This window comes from Ranitomeya imitator, chromosome 5 (genome assembly GCF_032444005.1).
Source record: "Ranitomeya imitator isolate aRanImi1 chromosome 5, aRanImi1.pri, whole genome shotgun sequence".
NCBI lineage: Eukaryota > Metazoa > Chordata > Amphibia > Anura > Dendrobatidae > Ranitomeya > Ranitomeya imitator.
In genome coordinates, this window is record NC_091286.1 from 470,070,881 (window position 1) to 470,093,931 (window position 23,051).

The 23,051-nt window shown below is 44.7% G+C and overlaps 1 protein-coding gene across 5 annotated transcripts in view; it reads right to left on the reverse strand.

Annotated features, from left to right (window-relative positions):
• NLGN1 (neuroligin 1) overlaps window positions 1-1,965 on the reverse strand; it is a 1,437,853-nt gene extending 1,435,888 nt beyond the window's left edge. For 2 of the 5 annotated variants that reach the window (XM_069727298.1, XM_069727293.1), the window contains exon 1: window positions 1,358-1,751. The gene's annotated coding sequence lies outside the window, so the exon portion shown is untranslated. Of the gene's footprint in view, window positions 1-1,357 lie in introns of all 5 variants that reach the window. The other 3 variants (XM_069727295.1, XM_069727297.1, XM_069727292.1) reach the window with 3 other exon arrangements.
• Window positions 1,966-23,051: the final 21,086 nt, after the last annotated feature.

Sequence of the window (23,051 nt, forward strand, 5' to 3'; positions counted from 1 at the left end):
TAATAACATATATGACGTAATATTTTATGACAACTATGTTATCAATTTCTATATTTGTATGATAGATAGATAGATAGACAGACAGATAGGTAGATGAGAAGCTTTGTGTGAAGATTTCTGAGCAGTAATGATATAATAATGTAGTAATCTGCAGATTTCTCCTGCGTAAAATTAGTATTTAGAAAGGCATTTACATGGTTTAATAGCCACACATAACGGACACCTCTTCCTGGCAGATGGCAGTAATAGGAGTCTTGCAATAATTACAGTTTCATATACTACCCATGGTTGCAGATGCAAAGTCATCATTCAAGCAGACAACATGCCACTTTTAATGGGTAACAGGTTGGAAAATCAAGCGACTAGTCCAATCTAAAGCAAATCATGTGTTTCCAGTGAGATCTATATTATTGCCCATTTGGTAATCCTCACTACTTTGCAATGGCAAAACAAATGATTGCAACTGTTCCCTGGAAGTTGAAGAATTGGAAATGGAAGTGTTTAAAATCCGGAATGTAAAAAAAAAATCCACACTTCACATATTCAAGGATAATCACAAACCTCCGTTTTAACCCCTCTATTGCCAGAGTTTAGGATCTCAAGGAAGATTCTGTATCTGTAGTTCCTTATTTCATATTATTATGTGTTAAACTGCATTTCTCCTTTTGAGCTAAAGTATTTAAGTCTCCACATAACAAAAACACATGACAGCAAGTGTATCCAGCCATATCTACTAGCTTATGAAAGACAGTAGCAGACAGTATATACCATTTCAGTTGGCATATGACCATAAACTACATTAGGCATCTACTCATGCTGGCCACTAGAGAAAAGGCTATAGATAAGCTTGTATTTTCATGGACTTGGACTTTAACAAAATATCACGTCTGCATGAATAATGAGCGTTTTGTACCCGTCCTTAGTCTAGAGCTTATGGTTTTCATCCAAACTACTTTATTGTTCAATGTAAAGTTCTCTATGAAAATAATCAAATGGATCTGAACATTAGCAGTTAATAAGAGCAAGACAGATATGCATGGACTACTTCTATTTAAGTTCCTTTCATATAGTTATTTTCTATGCATAGTGCAAATGGAAGATGTAAGTGAATCAGCTCTTGCTTTTAGTTCAGCACAAAGGCTAATCTACCTGTATGTTCAATCATCTATGTAGACTGTTTCATATTAGGTATTGTTAAAATATTCAATATTGTTCTTCCAGTGATTCATTAAAGGCAAGTCTCTTGACAGTTGTTAAAATTAATGAAACAAATAGGCAGGGAATAGAGCGAAAAGTTATTTATAGCTTTGTCAATTAGGCTGCATAGGAATTCTGCACAGCACCTTCCATCTCTTACCTTGTACATGTGTCCAGGATCAGCAATCATATATACAGGAGTGAGCCTAATACAAGGATGAAGGGATGCTGAACTGAAGCATTTTGCAGTACCTTCACTTAATGAATAAATGCTTTGTTGTTAAGGAAGCCTGGGTAGTCAGCAGCTCCAGTAAGACTCCGAATTTACAATCACAGCCAAAAAATAAAGAGATACATCCAGAAAGCAATCTAAAAAAAATCAGAAAACAACTTAACGTGCCAAAAGCCAAAATCCGCACATTCCAAGACAGCTTAATAAGACAGAAATCCCAGTGAAAGGAAAGTGGGGAGGGGGCTGATGGGGAGAAGCGTCGAATAGATGCCTGGAAGGAGCAATCAGAATGAACAGGTCTTCCACTGGCTCTTGTCTGTACATCCAGGAGAAGCCGCTAACACCTCCTGTGCCCATATATGGTTTCTGCAGCAGTTTACTTGGCGTTGTGCAGTACGTGGACCATGTACCAGACAATACTTGCTTTGCTCCAGCCACACAGCATCCTATGTGATGGATGCTGCTGCTACAAGCAATGACTGAGGCTCCTGCTCTGTGCACTCAGAACAGGACCAATACTGTGTAACATTCCTTCTGTATCTAGGAAATGAAAAGATGCTCCAAAGCTACTGTGTTGTGCCTTTGTTTCACTCTGAAATATGTCACTTACTGCCAAGCGAAAGGGGCAGCAGAGAAACATGTTGTCCCTGCACACCAAAGCTAGCAAATTCCATCTAAATTGCTTATTTTAGTTTCAGGAAGAGGTTAAACACTCCCTCGCAGACATAATTTGTCTATGTCACTACTTTAAAAGGATTAAGCACTTTTTTTGGCATGTAGGGTTGTAAATCATGGTGTGAGCACCAGTCCCATCACTTATAAGGACTGGAACTGTGCCTCCCATATTTATTCAGGCTGTACAAATTGTTAAATGTTAATCTTGAAGTCATGAGATTGTTTTCTCACTTTAGACAGACCCACCAGCCTAAAATCTGTCTATTGGAGAATCAAAGTGCCCACTTTGATGATAACATTGCTAAGTTACCTTGTAAATTTATTCGGGTTGAGGCACCTTGACAAAATAGATCAATTTGCACAAAACTTCTAAAGCCAGTTAAAAATGTCTTTTACTGGGACATCATGTACATCTACATATCTTGTGTTGACTCCACAGAAGTAATTTTTAATATTTGAAGAAAGTTTTAATTTCAGTAATAGTTTTGCGTTCTGCCCTTTTGGATTATAACTTTATAACTGTGTGACCAGTTATCAGATCCACTGAGGCAAGTTATTGAAATGTATGGGTTCATTAATTAAATGAATCAAGTATTTAACCCCTTAACGTCCAATGATGGACATAACCCGTAATGTCCAGGTGTCAGTTCCCACACCAGGAAGGGCTATGGCTACAAAAAAGTAGCAAACTATGCTTTATCATCATACAACTTGAAAAAAGTGGAGTAAAACACAATCAAAAAGACACATGTAAACTGCCTTATCAATTTTACCACATGCAGAACAGTGGGAAAAATCCTGAGTTGCTGGTTTTTGTTCATCCTGCCAAAACAAAAGTTGGTATAGAAAGCGATCAAAAAATTTCATGTGACTGAAAATGTTAACAATAAAAATGTCAACTTGTCCTTCAAAATGACAATATGACTCTGTCAGACAAAATATGGAAAAAGTATAGCTCTTAAAATATGGCAACGTAAAAACTTCTTGCAAAAAAGTGCTTTTTACTGTGTGACAGAAGCAAAAAAAATAAATCGGAAATAAGTCTGGTACCACTCTGATCGCACAGACACAAAGCATAAAGTGATCTAATCACTTATACCGAACGAGCAACAGCATGAAAAATAAATAAAACCAATTCTTTACCTGCTGTTGATTTGATTATTCTTCTTTCCAAAGATAGCAGAAAGGCTCAGCTCACATTTATCCTGCACTCTGCGCTGAGCACTTACATTGGTATTATCTTGTAAAGATCTAAAATATGTGATTTAGATGGAACTCCCAGCGAAAGAGTCTCTATAATGAGGCACATGGAGGCACTGTTGACTCTGTTTGACCTGTGGTCTGCATAAACATGCTGTCCACCATAGTTTTGTGCACCTCTGAAAGGAAGTACAATGCTGAACGTAAGCCAGATGGAGTCCAGAGTAATTCTACGGAAAAACAAAATGGCTCCTTTCCAGCCAAAAGAAATTCAGCAAATTCTGCACTCCCAAATCTAAAATCCCCTTTCTGAGCCCCAGTGTGCATAAACCACTTTTAGCATTCACATTTTTGGCAGTGGTACAATCTCTAAAATGGGGTCAATTGAGGGGGAGATTCTGCTCTATAGCACTTATGGGTTCTGTATATGGAGTGTGCAAACTATTCTAGGAAAATCTGTGCTCCAAGAGGCAAAAAGTGCTTCATCCCTCTCGAGTTTCATCATATGGTTAATCAGTACTGTAGAGACAAATATGGGTATTTCTACTTTTAGGAGAAATTGTCGGACAAATTCTGGTGCCATTTTTACTAGTGATGAGCGAACGTGCTCGCCACTATTCGTTACTCGCCTGAGTATCGCTATGCTCGGCGTACTTGGCGAACAGCGAGCATTTCCGGGATTATTCGGCAGTAACTGAAGTCTCCACCCCGCAGTTTTGGTGGACTTTATAGACCCAATCACGGTGCATGGATTGTCTGCCAGGCCATGAAATGTCGCAGCCTTCTTTGTTGTGGTCGTGCAGTGATTGGCTTGGCCGCACAGCATCATCCCAAGTATTAGGGACCTGGCGCTGCCCTGCTCGCCGCATTCTGTTCTTGTTTCAGCGAGAGTAGGGAGAGCTGCTGCCGAGATAGGGTCAGAATCGTGGTTTTAGAGTTAGTGTAGGTCTGCAACACTTACATTCACAACTCCTGAGAAACAAAAAGTCCTTTTTAGGGCTAATTTGTGGGTCCCAATAGGTAGGCAGAGCACAGCATATCAACATCAGTGCAAGGCCTGCAGGCACTGTATGTGCGTTCATTGGTCCCACTGCATCCTTCCCAAAGCTCCATAACTGCCTGCTGCTGCAACTTATTTACTGTCTATATGCCTTTTTTATTTTTCCACAAATTCCCCCCTACCCTTCAAAAAAAAAATATACAGTCTGTTCTGACAACAGACTTAGGCCTGTTGAAAAGTTATAGTTTGTCAGGAATGCGTAGCATAGTTGTGTGTGCTACCCTTGTGCCCCCTTTTTTTTGGGTGTTTTAAATTCACCGAAAAAGGCCTCATATATCTGAGTGCTCCAAGTTTGGTCATTGGAGGCCAGTGTATTTTTTTTTTTGGCTGTCTGATAGTCAAATTCTATAGAGCACTATTTCGCCTAAAAAAAAAATTGAAAGGCCACAGATTTGCCAGTGTGGTATTTTTGTTACAGCCGCCATATATCTCTGCTCCAAGTTTTGGCATTGGAGGCCGGTGTACTAATTTTTTGGCTGTGTGAAACTCAAATTCAATACAGCGCTATTCAGCCTAAAAAAAATTGTAAAGGCCACAGATTTGCCAGATTTGCCAGTGTGGTACATCTGTTACAGCCGTCATATATCTCTGCTTCAAGTTTGAGCATTGGAGGCCGGTGTACTTATTTTGTGGCTGTGTGATACTCAAAATCGTTACAGCGCTATTTAGCCTAAAAAAAATTCAAAGGCCATAGATTTGCCAGTGTAGTATTTCCCGTACAGCCGTCATATATCTCTGTGTTCTAAGTTTGGGTATTGGAGGCCGGTGTACTTATTTTGTGGCTGCAGCACACGATCTATTGTTGATTCCTTTAATATCTTATTATAAGGGCTTTCATACGCTGTTAGGGCTAGCGGAACGCACCAAATAATAAGACAGATAGAGTATGGTGCGTTCGCAGCCCGGGGTCCACCGTGCAGAGATGGAACCTGCTGCCAAGTAATGACGGACTATATGGCGGTACTCATAAGTATACACACGTGGGTTAAACTTCACCCAGCGTGAAGGAAGCAATCCTGTTGCGTCACAGGACCGCGGTACCGCACATAGAGCGCGAGCAAGTAGTCAGCAAACTCAACCCCAACTAGGATTGAAGTCCAATTAGACCCTTGCTGGCACAACACCGCAACTGGGTGTGTAAGGAAACTATATAACAGAATTAAGGCACAAGAGTGCATGCGGTGCCGCACTGACGAACGCCACTAACCACCCAGGCTTGGGTAAGGAAAGCACAGAGGAAGTGCACGGCGCCGTACTGGCGGTCACAGCAACTGGACGCTGTAATGTGTGATTTGTGCAGTAGGATAAGTCGGGCGCTAGATAGTAGCCGTACACCTTCCGCGAACAGACATTCAATAGGGTAGGGGTATCCAAGGACGACTTGCACTCACAACATACACACATAAACAATTGTACACTAGCGCATGGCCGTGCGGTCATGCGCAGTTTATATAGCTGCAGCACAGGAAGTGGCCACAGAAACTTTGCCCTTCCAAGACCTGCCAAGAGGACCAATGGAATGTGCTGCAGAGCCTGAGCACATGACCCTCGATCTCCAACGGGAGATCTTGCCCTGGGCATGCTCAGTGTGTGCAGACAAGGACTTAGTCCCAGAGAAGTCCGCTCGCTGCTGATCAGCACTGGCTTTAATGGCAGAAGCTGAAGAAGCAGCAGTAACTCTCTGTACAGCGTGAGACTGAGCAAGACGCTGGGACCGACGTCCCTGCTGAGCAGGCTCCACTGCGGCTGGATAAGAATGGGAGACTGCAGCGGAGATGGCTCGACATTCCCCCTGTACAGAAGCGGGAACTCGAGACCTAACATTACCCCCCCTCCTAGGGCCCCCCCCCTCCTTGGGCCTCACTACGCTCGAAGGCAGCAATGAGCTGCGGGGACCGAATGTTTTCAGCAGGCTCCCATGACCTGTCCTCTGGGCCATAACCCTTCCAATCCACCAGATAGAACTTTTTGCCGCGTACCACCTTGCACCTCAAAATAGCGTTCACCTCGTAATCGTCCATAGACGAACCCGATGTCCCGGCAGATGACTCGGAAAACCGGGACATGTACACGGGTTTCAAGAGGGACACATGAAAGGTGTCGGTGATACCCAAGCGTGGAGGAAGAGCCAAACGGTAGACCACAGGATTAACCCGTTCGAGAACCTTGAAGGGACCCAAGTAGCGAGGAGCAAACTTAGTGGACTCAACTCGCAGCCTGATGTTACGGGCGGAGAGCCACACCAAGTCGCCAGGAGGAAAGGTCGGAGCGGGGCGCCGATGAACATCGGCGGAGGACCTCATTCTCTCCTTGGAGGCCCGAATGGCATCCTGCGTGCGGTCCTAAATGTCCCGTGCCTTCACAGCCCAGTCTGCCACCCTGGAGTCAGCAGAAGACACAGGCATGGGCACAGGAACACGCGGATGCTGGCCGTAATTTAGGAGGAATGGAGTCTGACCGGTGGAGTCGGCTACGGCATTGTTAAGTGCAAACTCTGCCCACGGTAGCAAGGATGCCCAGCCATCCTGCCTGGCAGAAACAAAATGTCGTAAATATGTGACCAAGGTCTGGTTGGCCCTCTCTACCAACCCATTCGTCTCGGGATGATATGCCGAAGAGAGATTCAACTCAATACTGAGTAGACGACAAAGCTCTCTCCAGAATCGAGACGCAAACTGGGGACCCCGGTCACTAACAATTTTGTCTGGCATACCGTGTAGGCGAAAGATATGCTTAACGAACAAGACAGCCAACACCCGTGCAGAAGGTAACCGTGGAAGAGGCACCAAGTGCACCATTTTGGAAAAATGGTCGGTGATCACCCAGATAATGGTGCAATTACAAGACTTGGGTAAGCCCATCACAAAGTCCATCCCGACCATCTCCCAGGGCCTGTCCGCCACCGGCAGAGGATAAAGCAAACCAGCTGGCCGTTGCCGAGGAGTCTTGTTCTTGGCGCAAGAGACACACGCCCGAACATACTCTGCGACATCACGAGCCATATGCGGCCACCAGTATGTCCTCGCCAGTAACTCAGATGTCCTTTTAGTACCAAAATGTCCACCCACCCTGGACGAGTGTGCCCAAGAGAGAACCTCCGGTCGCAAACTGGATGGAACAAAAGTCTTGCCCGGGGGCACAGACTCTAGCGAAATTGGGGCCACAGTTCTCAAGCTCTCGGTGGGGACAATAAGCCGAGGCTCCTCCTCCTCCTCCGCAGATGACACAACGGAGCGAGAGAGAGCGTCGGCACGAATGTTCTTCTCCCCAGAAAGAAAATGGAGGGTGAAATGAAACCGGGAGAAGAATAAGGACCATCTGGCCTGGCGAGAATTCAACCGCTGGGCTGTCTGCAGGTACACCAAATTTTTATGGTCTGTGAAGACTTGGAAGGGAAAACGTGCTCCCTCCAAGAGATGTCTCCACTCTGAGAAAGCCAACTTCATGGCTAGCAACTCCCTGTCCCCGATGGAATAATTCCTCTCTGCTGGTGAGAAGGTCTTGGAGAAAAAGAAGCAGGGATGCTTCCGACCTTGAGCATCCTTTTGGAAGAGGACTGCTCCAGCACCAACAGAAGAGGCATCCACCTCCATGATAAAAGGCTTATCAACATCGGGGCGATGTAGGATGGGAGCGCTAGCGAAGTGTGACTTTATAGAGTTAAAGGCCTTGGAGACCTCCTCAGACCACAATTTGGGATTTGCCCCCTTCTTGGTGAGGGCAACCAAGGGAGCTACCAAAGTTGAGAAGTGCGGAATGAACTGGCGATAATAATTAATGAACCCCATAAAGCGCTGCATCGCTTTAAGAGAATGGGGTTCCTGCCAGTCCATCACAGCCTGCAGTTTGGCAGGATCCATAGCCAATCCCTGGGCAGAGATGATGTAGCCCAGGAAAGGTAAGGACTCCTGCTCAAACATACACTTCTCCAACTTGGCATAGAGGGAGTTTGCCCGTAGGAGGTCGAAGACTTTGCAAACATCTCTCCTGTGGGAGTCAATATCTGGAGAGTAGATGAGAATATCATCCAGACAGACTACGACCGAGGTGGAAAGCATATCCCGGAAGATATCGTTCACAAAGTCTTGGAAAACGGCTGGGGCATTACAGAGCCCGAAGGGCATCACCAGATATTCATAGTGCCCATCCCTGGTGTTAAAAGCCGTCTTCCATTCGTCCCCTCTCACGGATGCGAATCAGGTTGTAAGCACCCCGCAGATCTAGTTTAGTAAATACCCTTGCTCCCTGAAGCCTATCGAAGAGCTCAGATATCAAGGGCAAAGGATACTTATTTTTAACGGTGATGGCGTTAAGACCCCTGTAGTCTATGCATGGACGCAATTCCCCATTCTTCTTCTGCACGAAGAAGAACCCTGCCCCAGCAGGTGACACTGACTTCCTAATGAATCCTCTTGCCAGATTTTCCTGGATGTACTGTGACATTGCCTCCGTCTCCGGGAGAGATAGCGGATAGACTCGACCCCGGGGAGGCTCAGCACAAGGCAAGAGATCAATAGGACAGTCATAGGGGCGATGGGGCGGAAGGATCTCCGCCGCCTTTTTGGAGAACACGTCTGCATAAGACCAATACTGCTTGGGGAGAGAGGAAAGATCTGCGGGTACCTGAGTAGTAGCAACCTGAACGCACTCCCTCTGACACCTACCCCCACAAGATTCGCCCCATCCCAGGATTCTGCCAGAGGACCACTCGATATGAGGAGAGTGGTACCGTAGCCAAGGTATTCCCAACAGGACCTCATCAATTCCCTCAGGAATGATGAGCAGAGATATAATCTCCTGATGAGATGGCGACATGGACAGAGTAAAAGGGATGGTCTGGTGTGTTATCTGTGAGGGCAGTGTCGACCCATTCACCACTCGTACCGTTACTGGTTGAGCTAGCATAACCAGGGGTATTGCGTGACGTTGGGCGAAGGCAGAAGACATAAAAGTGCCCTCCGCCCCAGAATCCACGCAGAGCTCTACCGAGTGGCAGAATGAGCCTATAGTAATTGTCCCCTTAAAGGACAATTTAGAGGCAAACGTCGCCGTGTCTAGTGTACCTCCACCTACTACCACTAGACGCTGACGTTTCCTCGACCGCTGAGAACATCTGGTGGCTAAATGTCCAGACTGCTGGCAAACATGACAGACGTTGAGTGCACAAGCGGTCCGGGACTTAGATCCCGCTTGTGACACTTCCCTGGCCTCATGTGACTCAGGAACCAGGACCGGAGATTCCAGAGGTTTGGCGAAGGTAGGAGCCAGCCGAAACCTCTGCCTACACTGGGCTCGCTCTAACCTCCGCTCGTTAAAACGGAGGTCAATTCGAGTGGAGACAGTTATTAACTCCTCCAGTGTGGCAGGAACCTCCCTAGAGGCCAGAGCGTCCTTAACGTGGTCAGCCAGACCCCTCCAAAATATGGGGATAAGAGCTTTATCCGACCAATCCAGCTCAGAAGCTAAAGTGCGGAATTGGACGGCAAAATGACTGACCAAGGACTCACCCTGAGTTAATGCCAGCAGTTGGAGCGCAGTATCATGGGTGACTCGAGGTCCTAAAAAGACCTGTTTCAGAGTGCTCAGAAACAGCGAAGCACTCTGCACCACATGATCGCCACGCTCCCACAGCGGCGTAGTCTAATTCCAACGCCCTGTCCGACAAGAGAGACACTATAAATTCCACCTTAGCCCGCTCTGTGGGAAAACGTGCAGCCAGGAGCTCGAGGTGAATAGAGCACTGACTCACAAATCCCCTACAAAATTTGCTATCACCAGAAAATTTTTCTGGCAGCGGGAGGCGAGAAAATGTCGGAGCAGGGGTGGCAATGGACAGGGTTGCTGCAGCCACGCTAGCAGCCTGTACAGCAACTGCGGTAACATCCACAGCTGAGGTTGCGCTCTCAAGAGCCGCCAATCTACCCTCCAGCTGCTGGATATACCGCAAGGATTGCTGTTTGTCCGTCATTACTAGCCAGACCCTGGCGCTAGTGTAATGTTAGGGCTAGCGGAACGCACCAAATAATAAGACAGATAGAGTATGGTGTGTTCGCAGCCCGGGGTCCACCGTGCAGAGATGCTGCCAAGTAATGACGGACCATATGGTGGTACTCATAAGTATACACATGTGGGTTAAACTTCACCCAGCGTGAAGGAAGCGATCCTGTTGCGTCACAGGACTGCGGTACCGCACATAGAGCGCGAGCAAGTAGTCAGCGAACTCAACCCCAACTAGGATTGAAGTCCGATTAGACCCTTGCTGGCACAACACAGCAACTGGGTGTGTAAGGAAACTATATAACAGTATTAACATAGAAAACATAGTTAGTAAGGCCGAAAAAAGACATTTGTCCATCCAGTTCAGCCTATATTCCATCATAATAAATCCCCAGATCTACGTCCTTCTACAGAACCTAATTGTATGATACAATATTGTTCTGCTCCAGGAAGACATCCAGGCCTCTCTTGAACCCCTCGACTGGGTTCGCCATCACCACCTCCTCAGGCAAGCAATTCCAGATTCTCACTGCCCTAACAGTAAAGAATCCTCTTCTATGTTGGTGGAAAAACCTTCTCTCCTCCAGACGCAAAGAATGCCCCCTTGTGCCCGTCACCTTCCTTGGTATAAACAGATCCTCAGCGAGATATTTGTATTGTCCCCTTATATACTTATACATGGTTATTAGATCGCCCCTCAGTCGTCTTTTTTCTAGACTAAATAATCCTAATTTCGCTAATCTATCTGGGTATTGTAGTTCTCCCATCCCCTTTATTAATTTTGGTGCCCTCCTTTGTACTCTCTCTAGTTCCATTATATCCTTCCTGAGCACCGGTGCCCAAAACTGGACACAGTACTCCATGTGCGGTCTAACTAGGGATTTCTACAGAGGCAGTATAATGCTCTCATCATGTGTATCCAGACCTCTTTTAATGCACCCCATGATCCTGTTTGCCTTGGCAGCTGCTGCCTGGCACTGGCTGCTCCAGGTAAGTTTATCATTAACTAGGATCCCCAAGTCCTTCTCCCTGTCAGATTTACCCAGTGGTTTCCCATTCAGTGTGTAATGGTGACATTGATTCCTTCTTCCCATGTGTATAACCTTACATTTATCATTGTTAAACCTCATCTGCCACCTTTCAGCCCAAGTTTCCAACTTATCCAGATCCATCTGTAGCAGAATACTATCTTCTCTTGTATTAACTGCTTTACATAGTTTTGTATCATCTGCAAATATCGATATTTTACTGTGTAAACTGTGTATTCTTATTTCTGAGGATATTGTCCCAGTCTACCAGATTAAGGGCATCTCTAAGCTGGTCAAACTTTGCCTTCCTAAAGTTCAGTGTTTTTGTGACTCCCTGACAAATCCCCCTAGTGAAAGACAGGTGAAACTGTACAATATTGTGGTCGCTATTTCCTAGATGCCCGACCACCTGCAGATTTGTTATTCTGTCAGGTTTATTAGATAGTATTAGGTCTAAAAGTGCTGCTGCTCTGGTTGGATTCTGCACCAATTGTGAAAGATAATTTTTCTTGGTTATTAGCAGAAACCTGTTGCCTTTATGGGTTTCACAGGTTTCTGTTTCCCAGTTAATATCCGGGTAGTTAAAGTCCCCCATAACCAGGACCTCATTATTAAGGCACAAGAGTGCATGCGGTGCCGCACTGACGAACGCCACTAACCACCCAGGCTTGGGTAAGGAAAGCACAGAGGAAGTGCACGGCGCCGTACTGGAGGTCACAGCAACTGGACGCTGTAATGTGTGATTCGTGCAGTAGGATAAGTCGGGCGCTAGATAGCAGCCATACACCTTCCGCGAACAGACATTCAATAGGGAAGGGGTATCCAAGGACGACTTGCACTCACAACAAACACACGTAAGCAAATGTACACTAGCGCATGGCCGTGCGGTCATGCGCAGTTTATATAGTTGCAGCACAGGAAGTGGCCACAGAAACTTTGCCCTTCCAAGACCTGCCAAGAGGACCAATGGAATGTGCTGCAGAGCCTGAGCACATGACCCTCGATCTCCAACGGGAGATCTTGCCCTGGGCATCAGTGTGTGCAGACAAGGACTTAGTCCCAGAGAAGTCCGCTCGCTGCTGACCAGCACTGGCTTTAATGGCAGAAGCTGAAGAAGCAGCAGTAACTCTCTGTACAGAGTGAGACTGAGCAAGACGCTGGGACCGACGTCCCTGCTGAGCAGGCTCCACTGCGGCTGGATAAGAATGGGAGACCGCAGCGGAGATGGCTCGAGATTCCTCCTGTGCAGAAGAGGGAACTCGAGACCTAACATATGCTTTATTACTATTATTATTTTTTGTCTATTGGTGTCTGGTTTGGTTTTTACCCGTCACCAGACTCAACTGAGGCATCCGCCTCAGGGGTTCATTCCCCTGCGGTGATTGCACGATTTGTTCCCATATGCTACCCACAAGAGACTGTTTTACTAATCCTCTTGACAACTCAGATCATTTACTCCATCAGTACATTAACTGTAAGACGAGTTTTGTGATCTATGCAATCATTTGCCCATGTCATAAAGTTTATGCAAGTCAAGCCTCACAGGAACTAAGAAGACGAGCACAAAAACATCTGTTGACAATCAATCTGGCTCATTCAGACCTCAAGAAGGGTAAGGTTTTAACCCCTGTAGCAGCCCATTATCTCAAATTGCATGGAGGTAAACCTACTAATACCCGTTTTTTTGTTTTTGGTCTACAGAAAATCTTTTGTAATGAAAGAGGTGGTAACCGACACAGACTTTTATTACAACACAAAGCTTGTTGGATCTTTCATTTAAAGTCTATTTTACCTGCTGGTCTGAATGTGGAGCTCCTATACACAGGTTTCTTGGGCTAGAACTGAGGCAAAATGCCCTCCCCTCCTATGTGTAATTGCTGCCAGTGCTGATTTCAATTAGTGAATCGTATCTTTAATTGGATGATTGCTTGTGCACCAATGCAGAAAGTTGTTGATCTGTAATTAGATCTGAGTGAGTATATATTATAAATCTATTTAGTCTCACTATATTCACCAATACAAACATTTACCCCTTTTTTTTTTTTTTTCTCTCCTCATTCCCCTAAGATTCTGGTAGTACTTTAAGGACCCATTGCAACATCCACTGCATAACCAATGATTACTCATTAAGTAAGTGCTCTCTTATTCATTTATTCATCTATTTTTCATTTTATTGTTCGTTTTTGTAGACAGCGCAGGTGAATACCACTCTTTTTCATTTTATATACTTTACAGGTCTACACAGAACCTGTCACAATCACCAGCAGCACGCTACATTCAGCAATTTTGTTTCCCCACTAGGGACTATCAGGAGCGCCAGTGCTTTTTACTTTCTTTTTTAGTACAACATAAGAGTTATAGTTACCAAAAATAGGAGCGCTCCTGGGGACCCACCAAACCCGACGTGCGTTTCGCTTGAAATGCTTCGTCTGGGGGTGGTTAGGTGCCAGCTGAAGATCATATTTAAATACCCAAGGACCAATAGGGAAAATGCCACACTCAAATTGACTAAATACATACACCAGTGGACACATGCGCAGGCGCGACAGTAACACGCCGACACACTAAAGTGTCAACTGACACAAAGGGCCGAAGCTGCAGTACAGGATAATCGCTAACAACATACCGTATACAAGCCGCAACAGAGCGGCCGCGACGGGACTCAGCAGGACCGGAAATGACGGTAGATACTAACGCAACATCCGGTGCGTCCTTGGTAGGCATAGCAACCGCCGATGAAAGGGTGATCACGGCGCTGTAAATAACGCTCACATGCTGTAGATACTAACGCATCGGCGGATACTAACGCCACATCCAGTGCATCCTTAGTAGGCATAGCAACCACCGATGAAGGATGATCACGGTGCTTATGGATGACGCTCACACACTGCCGATACATACACTCAAAAAGGAAAACAAACATACAGCAAAGACCGGAAATGACGGTACGGCCAACAATGACATATCGGTGCGTCCACCAGTAGCCATGGAAACCGCCGAAAAAGAAAAAGAAAAAGCAGCAGCTTAGTATACATAAAAAGACTGCTCCAAATAGAAGGATACCATATGACATGTGCAGAAACAATGGTCAAATAGCAACAATGTGTCCAGAAAAAAAGAAGACTGGCCAGTACCTCCAGCACTGGTACATCAATATCATCCTCTAACACGGGTGAACAGAACCATATGCGGTTCAGTCAAAGAAGAAAGGAGGATCGTTCCCGTAGATACAATACCAGGAGGAGACTCCAGACTAACCCTGATGACGAGGACGAAATACCACAAAGGAATTTGATGAAGGTAATTAACCTTTCTGATATTGTGCTCACTGATGCACAGGTATCAGTGTTAAATAAGGGTCTTACTTTTTCTCCATCTTCTGCTCCTGATCATTTTTCCATACTTTAAGATCTTCAACTTTTTGCACGTAGGCTATTCTTTAAAAGGTTGTACCACCAACAACCATCTGTTGAATTGTCTCCCCTAGAAACAGAAGCGGAAGTACTCCAGGTTCTAGAGGAGTTAGCTTCAGAAGCCGATGCCTCCAAACAATTTCCTAAACACCTCCTTCCTAAATCTAAAAGGTTTCCACAAATAAATTCGGTACCGGCTATTGACTTTTTTGTTCAGCTGGTTATGAAGGATGTTGAGATGATCCCGGAAACCATCAGTAGGGACAATCTTAATCTGGAGGAAAGACGAGCCTTAAAAGAACTTAAGGACTTGAAGGAGGTAATTATTAAGCCTTCGGATAAAGGTGGAAATATTGTTGTGTGGTCTGTGAAGGCCTACGAAAAGGAAATGATGAGACAGTTGAAAGATTCCTCATGCTATATGGAAACTTACGTTCAATCCCCTATCCAAATTTAGGCTTGAGTTATTTGATCTTCTTGAACTAGCGGTTTCCAATGGCATTTTGACCTCCAAACAGCGAGATGGTCTTTGGAATGATGATCCAACAGTGGCAAGCATCTACCTTTTACCGAAGATTCATAAAGACCCGGTCACACCTCCAGGTAGGCCCATAGTCTCTGGGGTCAATGGATTATGTGACCCCATTTCCAAATTTATTGATTTTCATTTAAAGTCACTCGTGGAAACATTACCATCCTTTCTTAAAGACATGACTGATGTCTTAAAGAAATTGGATGGATTACAGCTAGAGGAGAACATGGCTTTGGTCACCTGTGATATCGAGTCATTGTACACCTCGATTCGGCACCAGGATGGCTTGGAAGCAGTTTTCTATTTTTTATGTAACAGTGATTTAGATTTGGCTTTATGTAATTTTTTGGTTAAGGCTTTGGATTTTGTTCTTACTCACAATTTTTTCTTATTTCAGGATTCCTTTTTTCTTCAGTTACAGGGCACCGCTATGGGGGCGTCTTGTGCGCCCCCATATGCTAATTTATTTTGGGGATTATGGGAACGTGATGTATTTCTAACCGACCCACATCCGCTGAGTCAGGGTGTGGTGTCATGGTGGAGATACATCGACAACATCCTTATGGTGTGGCAAGGGTCCGAATTTGAGCTAGAACAGTTCATTGGGATTTTAAATTCTAATGTCAAAAACATCAAGCTGACATAAGTATGAAACCCGGAGAATTGAATTTTTAGATGTGTCCATCATGATTGGAGATAACGGGATTATCCATACCGATTTATTCCACAAGGCCACGTCTACTAACTCCCTCTTACATTCCTCCTCACAGCATCCACGTCATCTGATTAAAAATATTCCTACTGGTCAATTTTTACGTGCGAGGAGAATCTGTTCTAACGATCAACTCTTTGAAAATCAGGCTAAGGATTTATGCACACGATTTCTGGATCGTGGTTATGGAAAAAGGACCATCTGTCGTTCCTACCAACGGGCATATTACTTACAAAGGAGTGCCTTATTACAGAAGAGAAAAGTGGACAAAGAACAAAATGAGGTACGTTGTATTTTGGACTACAATTCCAGGAGTGATGAGGTCCGCGAGATTATTTCCAGACACTGGTCGGTGCTACTTACTGATAGAACTATTGCCAAATGCGTGGGATCTAAACCATCTATCACGTACAGACGTTCACCTAATCTTAGGGATCAACTGGTGCATAGCTGTCATAAAGGACTAGGCCCTAAGTACATTTTTGGTGCTAAAGGCCCCAAATGGGGATGCTCCAGCTGTGGGAAGTGTGTTGCTTGCAGCAACATTGTAACAACTTCTGAATTCTGTAATTCAAAGGGTGACAGACAATATCGGATTACACATACTATCACGTGTACAACCAAGGCCGTCATCTACCATGCCACTTGCCCGTGTGGTCTTATCTATGTTGGTATGACCACACGGGAATTCCGTAGACGGGTACGTGAACATGTGTTGGATATTGTAACGGCATCAACTGAGTCTGATCCCCTTAAACTCAAACCAATCCCACGGCATTTTAAAGCTGTTCATAGCTGTGATCCCAAAGGGTTACATGTTAAGGGCATTGATCGTGTATTTATTGGATCCAGAGGAGGTAATTGGAAGAAGATGCTAGCCCAGAAAGAAGCGAGGTGGATTTTTAAGTTGGACACCATTTCACCATTGGGCCTTAATGAACATAATAGCTTCTCCTCATTTCTTCCCAGTTAATATCCCCTTCTCATGCCCATCTTTGATTGAGGGATGTAAGGCCTCTTACCTTTACTGTTCTCTGTCTTTTGTTCCATCGATATTGTATATTGCGGTATCAATTTTCTTCTGTTCAGTGCTGTTCTTTGGAATTGATTTTAGCCTTAGGTTTTAGCTGTTTTATTACTTTTTATTTATTCTTTTCTGTTTTTTTCTTTTCGTTCCTTTAGGGTCGGTTTTTGGGATATGTCTGTATGGATGTTGTTCCACCTTTTTGATCCAGTCTTGGATTGACGCCTGTATACACTTCGTGCTTCATGTGCAATTATTCATGTGCCTATTATCACTTTGTACCTTTTATATGTGTTTCACTAGTGTTATATTTATATTTATATTATGCTGCTATATATGTATCTTGTATTTCTATATGTATATGTAACATGTTTTTGTCTTATGTGTCATATTATGTATAATATATAATATCTTATTCCCTCTAGCATCATTCACGTTAGCTCTGCGCACTCACTCACTTCGCACTTTTTTTGGCGTGGCTATTACATAGTCACATACCTCGGATTTTATTCGTATGCACTTTTGTCCAGTCTTCTTTTTTTCTGGACACATTGCTGCTATTTGACCATTGTTTCTGCACATGTCATATGGTATCCTTCTATGTGGAGCAGTCTTTTTATGTATACTAAGCTGCTGCTTTTTCTTTTTCTTTTTCGGCGGTTTCCATGGCTACTGGTGGACGCACCGGTATGTCATTGTTGGCCGTACCGTCATTTCCGGTCTTTGCTGTATGTTTGTTTTCCTTTTTGAGTGTATGTATCGGCAGTGTGTGAGCGTCATCCATAAGCACCGTGATCATCCTTCATCGGTGATTGCTATGCCTACTAAGGACGCACTGGATGTGGCGTTAGTATCCGCCGATGCGTTAGTATCTACAGCGTGTGAGCGTTATTTACAGCGCCGTGATCACCCTTTCATCGGCGGTTGCTATGCCTACTAAGGACGCACCGGATGTTGCGTTAGTATCTACCGTCACTTCAGGTCCTGCTGAGTCCTGTCACGGCCGCTCTGTTGCGGCTTGTATACGGTATGTTGTTAGCGATTATCCTGTACTGCAGCTTCGACCCTTTGTGTCAGTTGACACTTTAGTGTGTCGGCGTGTTACTGTCGCCCGCCTGCGCATGCGTCCACTGGTGTATGTATTTAGTCAATTTGAGTGTGGCATTTTCCCTATTGGTCCTTGGGTATTTAAATATGATCTTCAGCTGGCACCTAACCACCCCCAGACGAAGCATTTCAAGCGAAACGCGCATCGGGTGTGGCTCCTATTTTTGGTAACTATACCTCTTATGTTGTACTAAATGTCTTATATTTACCATCATATGACTACTTAACTGCTATTTATGGGTACATGAGTACTTGCATATGAACACTTGTTTGTATTTTGCCCTATATGCTGTGAAGCCTTCCTGGACTACCCACCTCTTTTTTCCTGTGTCATAGGTGTTTTTCCTCACCAATGTTATTTTTAACAGTATTGTTTATCAATAAAAGTTATTTTTTAATATTGGCCCTTATGTGAAGGTAGTCTTTTTTGGTGTGTCTATATATACTGTACTTCATGGCCATATATTGGGGATACTAGTTGGTGTTTTCTATGTTTTTAATTGGTTTTATATTGGTGTTTGTGTCCTTGTTGATATAATAAAGTTTGTATTTTTTCCTTAGTACTTAGCAGGTGTGCACATATTTATGCATTGGTCTTTATTCTTGTCTTGGCATATATTTCCATGCATTTTGGAGCACCCTGACTTACATGATTATACACACATATACCTTTTGTGATAGTAGTGCACCTGATATCTCATTTTCTAGCTATTTTGTGGCTATGTGATACTCAAATTCTATACAACGCTATTTAGCATAAAAAAATTCAAAGGCTTCAGATTTGCCAGTGTGGTATTTCCGTTACAGCCGTCATATATCTCTGTGCTCTAAGTTTAGGCACTGGAGGCCAGTGTACTTACTTTGTGGCTGTGTGATACTCAAATTCTATACAGCGCTATTTAGCATCCAAAAAATTTGAAAGGCCACAGATTTGCAAGTGTGAAATTTCTGTTACAGCCGTCATATATCTCTGCTCCAAGTTTAGGCATTGGAGGCCGGTGTACTTACTTTGTGGCTGTGTGATACTCAAATTCTATACAGCGCAATTCAGCCTAAAAAAATTTGGAAAGGCCACAGATTTACCAGTGTGGTATTTCTGTTACAGCCGTCATATATCTCTGCTCCAAGTTTTGGCATTGGAGGCCGGTGTACTTACTTTGTGGCTGTGTGATACTCAAAATCTATACAGCGCTATTTAGCATCCCAAAAAATTGAAAGGCCATAGATTTGCCAGTGTGGTATTTCCATTACAGCCGTCATATATCTCTGTGCTCTAAGTTTGGGCAATTAAAACACAGGTGTTTTAAGTTAATTATTCTAATTTACTGAGATAATGACTTTTGGGTTTTCATTGGCTGTAAACCAGTCATCAACATTAACAGAAGTAAACACTTGAAATAGATCACTCTGTTTGTAATGACTCTATACAATATATGTTTCAATTTTTGTATTAAAGAACTGAAATAAATTAACTTTTTTGATTATATTCTAATTTTGTGAGAAGCACCTGTACATGATTTTTAGTGTTTTTATTTGTTTGGGAAAAAGACAGGAAGTTCAAAAACTGGGACTTGTAAGTCATTGAGGGTAGAGTCCTATTCCTCTTTGTACCAGTCTGTCTGTTTAATTTTATTTATGTTATATATGTAATATGAAAAGTACCATGGAATTAATGGTGCTTTAAAAATAATATTAACCCCTTAATCCCATATGGCGTAGTATCCCGTCGAGGTGACCTGGGACTTAATTCCTAGGGATGGGATATTACATCATATGCCATTGGCCGTGCTCACGGGGGGAGCGCGGCCGATCGCCGCTGGGTGTCAGCTGATTATTACAGCTGACATCCGACACTATGTGCCAGGAGATGTCACGGACCGCTCTTGGCACATTAACCCCAGGAACACTGTGATCAAACATGATCGCAGCGTTCCGGTGGCATAGGGAGTCCCCTCCCTGCACTCTTCACTGAGATCCTAGGTAAAACACGATGTGATCGCGTTGTACCGAGCGTCTCCTTCCTGCAGGCCCCGGATCCAAAATGGCCACGTGGCTCCTTCTGGGTCCTACAGGGAGGTGGGTTGCAAGCACCTGCTCAGAGCAGGAGCCTGCAAGACTCCTTGCAGTGCCTGTCAGATCGCTGATCTGACGCAGTGCATTGCAAAGAAAAAAAATATTGTTCCAATAAATATATTTCTTTATCTAAATAAAAAAATTACAATAAAAGTACACATATTTAGTATCGCCGCGTCCGTAACGACCCGACCTATAAAACTGTCCCACTAGTTAACCCCTTCAGTGTACACCTTAAAAAAAAAGAGGTGAAAAACGCTTTATTATCATACAAAAAGTGGAATAACACGTGATCAAAAAGACGGATATAAATAACCATGGTACTGCTGAAAACATCATCTTGCCCTGCAAAAAACGAGCTGCCATACAGCATCATCAGCGAAAAAATAAAAGTTATACTCCTCAGAATAAAGCGATGCAAAAATAATAATTTTTTTATATAAAATAGTTTTTATCGTATGAAAGCGCCAAAACATAAAAAAAAGATATAAATGAAGTATCGCTGTAATGGTACTGATCCGAAGAATAAAAGTGCTTTATCAATTTTACCAAACGTAGAACGGTATAAACGCCACCCCAAAAGAAATTCATGAATAGCTGATTTTTGGTCATTCTGCCTCACAAAAATTGGAATAAAAAGCAATCAAAAAAGTCACATGCCCAAAAATGGCACCAATAAAAACATCAACTCGTCCCTCAAAAAACAAGACCTCACATGAGTCTGTGGACCAAAATATGGAAAAATTATAGCTCTCAAAATGTGGAGATGAAAAAACTACTTTTTGCAATAAAAAGCTTCTTTTAGTGTGTGACAGCTGCCAATCATAAAAATTCACTAAAAAACCCGCTATAAAAGTAAATCAAACTCCCCTTCATTGCCCCTTAGATAGGGAAAAATAAAATAAACAAATGTATTTATTTCCATTTTCCAATTAGGGTTAGGGTTAGGGTTGGGGCTAAAGTTAGAGTTAGGGCTACATTTAGGGTTGGAGCTAAAGTTAAGGTTGGGGCTAAAGTTAGGGTTAGGGTTGGTACTAAAGTTAGGGTTAGCATTGGGGCTAAAGTTAGGGTTAGGGCTATAGTTAGGTTTGGGGCTACAGTTTGTTAGGAGTCGAGTTTCCTCTGCTGCACAGGGGGAATCTCGATCCGTCTCCGCTGCGGTCTCCCATTCCCCTCCAGCCGCAGTGGAGTCTGCTCAGCAGGGACGTCGATCCCAGCGTCTCGCTCAGTCTGACTCTGTGAGAAGAGTTATTGCTGCTTCTCCAGCTTCTGCCTTTGAAGCCTATTCTGGTCAGCAGCGAGCGGACTTCTCTGGGACTAAGTCCTTATCTGCACACACTGAGCATGCCCAGGGCAAGATCTCCCGTTGGAGATCGAGGGTCATGTGCTCAGGCTCTGCGGCACATTCCATTGGTCCTCTTGGCAGGTCCTAGAAGGGCAAAAGTTCTGTAGCCATTTCCTGTGCTGCAGCTATATAAACTGCGCATGACCGCACGGCCATGCGCTAGTATTGTCTTACAATTGATATGTGTGTATGTGTGAGTGCAAGTCGTTCTTGGTTACCCCTTCCCTATTGAATGTCTGTTCGCGGAAGGTGTACGGCTGCTATCTAGCGCCCGACTTAGCCTACTACACTAAACACACATCACAGCGTCCTGTAGCTGTGCCTGCCAGTACGGCGCCGTGCGCCTGCCTTGCGCTTTCCATACCCAAGTCTGGGTGGTTAGTGGCGTCCGTTAGTGCGGCATCGCTCGCGCACTTGTGCGCTTATATTTCTGAAGGTTCTCTACACACCCAGTTGCGGTGTTGTGCCAGCAAGGGCCTAATCGGGCTTCAATCCCTTCTGGGGTTAAGTCCGCTGGCCACTTGCTCGCTCTCTAGTGCGGTATTGCGGTCCTGTGAATTAACAGGATCGCTTTCCTCACGCTGGGTGAGGTTTAACCCACGCGTGTTTACTTTAGTGTACCGCTATAGAGTCTGCAAATTGCTAGCAGCAGGTTCTCACCTGCACGGTGGACCCCGGACTGCGAACGCATCTTCGTCACCTGTCTTGGTGCGTTCCGCCAGTCCTAACATAATACTAGCGCCAGGGTCTGGCTAGTAAATGGCAGACGGTCAGCGTCTACAGCAGTACATCCAGCAGCTGGAGGGTAGGTTGGCGGCTCTCGAGCGCACAACCTCAGCTGTGGACGTTACTGCTGTCGCTGTTCAGGCTGCAAGTGCAGCTGCAGCCAGTTTGTCCGCTGCCACCCCTGCTCCGACCTTATCCCGTCTCCCGCTTCCAGACAAGTTTGCTGGTGACAGTAAGCCATGTCGGGGATTCGTGAGCCAGTGCTCCATACATCTCGAGCTGCTGGCTGCACGTTTTCCTACGGAACGGGCGAAAGTGGGATTCATTATATCTCTCTTGTCGGGCAGGGCGTTGGAGTGGGCAACGCCGCTTTGGGAACGTGGTGATCGTGTGGTGCAGAGTGCTCCTATCTTCCTGGACGCTCTGAGGCAGGTCTTTCTGGGACCTCGTGTCACCCACGATACCGCGCTCCAATTGTTGGCAATTACTCAGGCTTCGTCCATGGTCAGCCAGTTTGCCATCCTATTCCGGACTCTAGCTTCTGAGCTGGAATGGCCGGATAAAGTCCTTATTCCGGTGTTCTGGAAAGGACTGGCAGATCATGTGAAGGACGCCTTGGCCACCAGGGAGATTCCCGCCACACTGGAAGAGCTTATTACTATAGCTACCCGCATCGATCTCCGTTTTAACGAGCGGAGGTTGGAGCGGACCCAGTGTAGGCAGAGGTTTC